The sequence below is a fragment of the Papio anubis genome, chromosome 8, assembly GCF_008728515.1.
Source record: "Papio anubis isolate 15944 chromosome 8, Panubis1.0, whole genome shotgun sequence".
NCBI lineage: Eukaryota > Metazoa > Chordata > Mammalia > Primates > Cercopithecidae > Papio > Papio anubis.
In genome coordinates, this window is record NC_044983.1 from 23,706,334 (window position 1) to 23,712,836 (window position 6,503).

Below are 6,503 nucleotides of genomic sequence, written 5' to 3' on the forward strand. Positions count from 1 at the left end.
GAGGGCTTTGTCATAAATTCTTTGCCAAGGCTGATGTCTAGAATGGTGTTTTGTAAGTTTTCTTACAGGATTCTTACAGTCTGAGATCTTACATTTAAATCTGTAATCCATCTTGAGTTAATTTTTGTATACAGTGAAAAGTAGGGTTCCAGTTTCATTCTTCTGCATATGGCTGGCCAGCTATCCCAGCATCATTTATTGAGTAGGAATTCCTTTCTCCATTGCTTATTTTTGTCAACTTTGTCGAAGATCAGATGGCCATAGGCGTGCAGCTTTATTTCTGGATTCTCTACTCTGTTCCATTGGTCTATGTATCTGTTTTTGTACCAGTACTATGCTGTTTGGGTTACTGTAACCTTATAGTATAGATTGAAGTTAGGTAATGTGATGCCTCCCACTTTATTCTTTTTGCTTAGGATTGCTTTGACTATTTGGACTCTTTTTTGGTTCCATGTGAATTTTAGAATAGCCTTTTCTAGTTAGGTGAAAGGTAACAATGGTAGTTTGATAGGAATAGTGTTGAATCTGTAGATTGCTTTGGGTACTATGCCACTTTAATGATATTGATTATTTTAATATATGAGCATGGAATTTTTCCATTTGTTTGTGTCATCTGTGATTTCTTTCAGCAGTGTTTTGTAGTTCTCCTTGTAGAGATCTTTCACCTACTTAGTTAGATGTATTCATAGATACTCTATTTTTGTGCGTGTGTGACTTTCGGAAATGGGACTGCGTTCTCGATTTGCCTCTGAGTTTGACCATTATTGGTGTGTAGAAATGCCACTGATTTTTGTATCCTGAAACTTTACAGAAGTCGTTTATCAGTTCCAAGAGCCTTTTGGTGGAGTCTTTAGGTTTTTCTAGGTATAGAATCATATCATCAGTGAAGATAGATAGTGTGACCTCTTCTTTTCCTATTTGTATGCGTTTTGTTTCTTTCTCTTGCCCATTTCCTCTGGCTGGGAATTCCTGCTTAATCCTTTTGACGTAGTAACCAATGGGACTTCTGTGAGTTGAGAGTGTGGGATCTGAGGTTAGACCTAAGTGTAAATCTCAGTGCCTCAGTTACTGTGGTGTTTGCTAATTTATTTAACTTCCCTGAATCTCAATTGTCACATCTGTAAAATGAAGATAGTCATAATATTTTTCTCTTACAATTATTGTGGGTGTTGAATTATGTGATGGTGGTAATGTACGTAAAGTTCCTTATTTGGTATTTGGTATGTGACGGGAATGCAATAAGGTTACATTAATTTTTTACCACTTATTTTGACATAATTTTATCCTTCAAGAAAAGTTACAGGAATAGTACAAAAAGATTCCCCAAATATTAGCATATGCTCTTTCTTGCCTAATAGATTGATGACCACATGCTGCTATAAAAATGAGAAAACTAGCCGGGCGCAGTGGCTCATGTCGTAATCCCAGCACGTTGAGAGGCCAAGGTGGGTGGATCACCTGAGATCAGGAGTTTGAGACCAGCCCCCTGGCCAACATGGGGAAACGCCGTCTCTACTAAAAATAGAAAAATTAGCCAGGAGTGGTGGCCGGTGCCTGTAATGCCAGCTACTCAGGAGGCTGAGGCAGGAGAATCGCTTGAACCTGGGCAACAGAGGTTGCAGTGAGCCAAGATCGCGCCACTGCACTCCAGCCTTGTCAACAGAGCAAGACTCTATCTCAATTTAAAAAAAAAAAAAGCAAGAGAGAAAACTATTTAAAGAAAACAAGAAGGAGCGCTACTGGGGCCCCTGAGTCAGTGTGTGCTCGTTGCCACTAAACTGTCACGTACTTTTGTGGCCTGAGCTGCAGGAGTTTGGTTTCCATGGTTCTTTCTAATTCTGAAGTGCTCTTCAGAACTTCATTTCAAAATAATTGTAATTCTTTTTCACATTTTGCTGCTGGCTGGGAACCAAGCCTTTTGTCTTCAGATACCTTTAGTCAGGTTTATTTTTAAAACGAAGGTTTATTTTCCCAGGAAATGCTGAGAATATTGTTAATAGCTTGGATGGTTAAACTTATCTTTAGAACCTAGGCATGTCATCTGTTTTCAAGCCTCTGGCTCTGCTCCGAGATTCTAGGAGCAATTGAGAGATGTCAACTTGTTTTGTCATGTACTAGCTAAATGTAGCTTGGCTCCATTGTCTTCTGCCTAAGCAAAGAGAAGAACAAACACAACATAATGTATTGGGGTGAAAGATCCTTTCCTAGACATTTTTATATCTATCCCTTCCTAGATATCTTTATATAAAAAGTCCTAGAGATTTTTAGTACTGAAGAATTGTAGCAGATCCTTTTAGAACCAGCATTAATTCTACTTAAATAAAATCCTGTGCTTGAATCAGTGGCCTTGGTTATCAGTTGCATTAAAATTCAGTGGGAAAATAATCTTAATTTACAGACGATGCACTTTAATAGTTAAAGAACTACGGCCAGGCGTGGTGGCTCACGCCTGTAATCCAGCACTTTGGGAGGCTGAGGCGGGTGGATCATTTGTGGACAGGAGTTCAAGGCCAGCCTGGCCAACATGGTGAAACCCCATCTCTACTAAAAAAGTAGAAAAATTAGCTGGGCATGGTGGCTTGCACCTGTAGTCATAGCTACTTGGGAGAGTGAGGCAGGAGAATCACTGGAACCCAGGAAGCGGAGGTTGCAGTGAGCCAAGATGGTGCCACTGCACTCCAGCCTGGGCTACAGAGCAAGACTCCGTCTTAAAAAAACAAACAAAACAAAACAGCAACAAAAAAACCAAGAACTCCAAGTAACTTGGAAGCCGCCAGTTAGGATTGTTTGGCCAAGTTGAGAGAGCACCTGGGAATATATGGGGCCTCTGCCTATGGAGCCTGGAAATGGGGAAACAGTTCTCCATAGAGGTTCAGCACTTGGGATCTGGGGTCAGATTGATTGGGGTCCCAGCTCCACCACTTAACTGTGTGACCTGAGCAAGTTAATTTAAAATTCATTGTCTGAAATAACAACAGCGTCTACCTTTCAAGGTTTTTTTGTGAGACTTAAATAATGTAAGTTAAGTACCTAGGATAGACCCTGACCCTTAGGAGATTCTCACGAACAGTGGCTAATTATAATAGACACAAATTTGAATCGGGCAAAAAAACCGATATTTTTCTCTCTTTTTCTTTTCCTTCCTCATTGCTTTTTCTCTCTCTTCCTGATCATTCCCCATTCTTCCCACCATCCTCCTTCCCTCCCCCTCCCTCAGTCCCATTCTGCATGATCCAGAGTAAGAGGTTAGTTATTAAAGAACATCCGGTTCTTGGCATTCTATGTAAAAAAAAAAAAAACCCCAGTGATGTTGAGGACTCTGAAGAGAATCACTGATTTCATAAAGACTTAATAAAAGTCAACAATCAAACAAAAGCTTTTCCCCGCTGAATCATTACATTCTGTTGTTCCCGAACATCTGGGCAGAGCCAGGGACGGCCTTTACTTGGCCCTCCTCACAACACAGCTCCTTGGGCTGCAGCTCTGTCTGTGTTTCTGCCTCATTTGGAACATAAGCCATCAGTCCAGGATTCTCTTTCTGGAGCTGCCACTAACTACGTGGGTGAGTTATTTCCCAACTTTGAACTTGAGTTTTCAAAATGGAGCAAGTCAGATGAGACTTGCTATAATTGATGAAAGTCGATAAAAATACCACTCAGATCTAATGCTTCATCGTATACTCTTCTGTGTTTCCTGCATATTCATCTCATCTTGACAGCAAGCTCTTCAGGCAGGGGGACCAGTCACACACCATAGAAGAGAGCTTAAGATTTAGAAGTAGAGGCCTGGTTTGAAGCCCCAGTGCTCCTACCTGCTAGTCCAGGTAACCTTTGGCTAGTCATGGAACCTCTGCCCTCTGCTGCTTCCTCCACTGTAAAATGGAGCTGATGTACCTGAGACACGGGGTTCTCTAAATAAGATGATCATTAAATAATTGATAAGATAATAATTAATATAATACTTGGTAGGCCTAAAACAGATGTTCATTATTGTCATTTTTATTTTCCATGCAGCTTACTACCATGCAGTGTGCATCAATTTTTGTTGAAACCCACCTGTTTTAAGAACACAGCTAGGACTTTTGTTATTATTGATTTAAAAATCACTAAAGAAAAATAATGTTGGTATATAATTAAAACTGATTTCATATCCAATGCAAAACTTTTAAACACAAAAAATATACTCTCAAAACCAGTAAAGGCTTTGAGTGATGTTTTGTAAATAATATTTATGTTAATACTCCCCAGGTGCTTTAAGATTTATGCAGTAACAATAAATATCAAAATTAAACCTGAAATGAAATATGAATGTTTGCAGTGGGATTAATTCTGTCAGATTTTCTTTGCATAGTACATGGTTCTTCTTAAATTTGCGTAGGTAATTTTTTAAAATTATTTTCTTTTTCTTTTCTTGAGATAGGGTTTCACTCTGTCACCCGGGCTGGAGTGCAGTGGTGTGATCATGGCTCACAGCAGCCTTGACCTCCTGGGCTCAAACAATGCTCCCACCTCAACCTCCCAAGTACCTCGGACACAGGCATGTGCCACCATATCTGGCTATTTTTTTGGTTTGTTTTTTGTAGAGACTGGATCTTGCTATGTTGCCGAGGATGGTCTCAAACTCGCAGGCTCAAGCAATCTTTCACCTTAGCTTTCCAAGGTGCTAGGGTTACTGTTGGAGCTACTGTGCCCAGCCTAAAAATGATTTTCTAATTATAGAAATAAAGTTGGTAGTAAATGTGTAAATACGAAACTAGTTGTGGGAAAGTCACAAATATTTCCATATGCCTCTGATTTTCCACTGAAAAAACAATTATTAGAAAACTGCCTTGAGTATATAAAATATACTGTTATTACAACCAAATAAAATGAACATGGAACACAACTGCATGTCATGGATTCCAGAGAAACAGAAACAACAGGAGATATGAACATATGAAGAGATTTATCATAAGGAATTAGCTTACATGATTAGGGACACTGAGAATTTCCAACATCTGTAGTTGGCAAGTGGAGACACATAAGAGCCGATGGTGTACGTTCCAACGTGAGTCTGAAGGGAGGAGAAGATTGATGTCCCAGCTTGAAGATGTTGAGGTAGAGAGACTCCTTCTTACCCAGGGTTTTTCTTGTATTCAGGCCTTTAAGTGAATTGAACGAGGGCAACCTGCTTTCCTCCGCCTACCCCATTCACATGTTAATCACACCCAAAAACATCTTCACAGACACTGCCAGAATAATGTTTAACCAAACATCTGGGCACTCTGGGGCCTACTGAAGTTAACACACAAAATTAAGCCCCCAACACACTAGTGTTGTAGAATATTTGGGAAATACAGGAAAGAAGTCAAAACTCCCCCAATTTTGCTACCCACAGATAATCCTTATTACAGTTGGCACATTTTCTTTCTCTTTTTTTTTAAATGTGTCACGGATCAATGTTTTGTTTTGTTTTTTTTGGTTTTTTTTTTGAGACGGAGTCTCGTTCTGTTGCCCAGGCTGGAGTGCAGTCACAGATCAATTTTTTAATCACCCATTCTGTTTGACTAGAGATTTCATGTTGTTTCTTATTTACTTGGGAAAGTCATGAAGATTTCTGTTATGCCTCTGATTTTCCACTTACGAAACAATTATTGGAAAACCTGCCTTGAATATATATAAAAGACACGTTATTATGACCAAATAAAATGAACATGGCCCACGATTCTGTCTCTCCTCAAGGAGGAAGAAATGTTTTTCTTTCATTTCATAAATATGGCAACCCCGTTAAGATGGTGGTGAGGAGGGTGGGTGTTCGTAATTCCTGAAAGACACCAGGAAATTCTATCTGCCCCCTCAAAGCTGCTGCCCACTTTGGGGAAACATCCCCAGATGACCAACCTGTTGCTCTTCCCCAAACCCAGCACTGAAGGTGTTAATCCCCCATCTCACCTTCTCTGTGTCCCAAGGCTGGAAGTGTGAGTGACTAGGGAAACCCCCAGTAAATTAAGGGTGGCAGTCTCTCTGAGGAGGGAGAAGCAGCTTGTTCAGCTTTATAAGCCTTTTAGTTAGCGTCCTTTATCACTGATTGATTTATTGGATATTTATGCAGCAGGCAGGGGGATTTGAAATATAACATAGGCGCTTCCTGAGATGTCAGTACTCTAATGTTAGTGGTCTGAACAAGGATGTAATTCATATCTGCAGGTGCTTACTCTAGTATCAAATACTTCAATAACATCATGCCTGTGGAATCCACTGTTCCCATGGGCCCTATTTGTATTCTGATATGCCCGTGTCTTTTCCTATGTGTGTTTTCCTTTCTTAAGGAGCGCTCATTTCCTTCAATAGGATATGTTTTATTTCATCCCTTTTCCTGCATTTACTCATATTAATGTCACCGCGTTCACTGGTAATAGCTGGGCCTGGATCTAACCCACATAGCCATGTACATACTAGCCTGAAACAGAACGCCTGGAGTGCATTATTAAGAAAGAATGGAATGGAGCGGGGTGGAAGTTAGGG

General features: G+C 40.1%; 1 long non-coding RNA gene across 1 annotated transcript; it reads right to left on the reverse strand.

Annotated features, from left to right (window-relative positions):
- Window positions 1-3,832: 3,832 nt before the first annotated feature.
- Window positions 3,833-6,007, reverse strand: LOC108587431. Its single transcript, XR_002523736.2, has 3 exons — window positions 5,931-6,007; window positions 4,967-5,052; window positions 3,833-3,910 (listed from the first exon to the last, which is right to left on the reverse strand). It is a non-coding gene; the product is annotated as an uncharacterized LOC108587431 (long non-coding RNA).
- Between the last annotated feature and the right edge of the window lie 496 nt (window positions 6,008-6,503).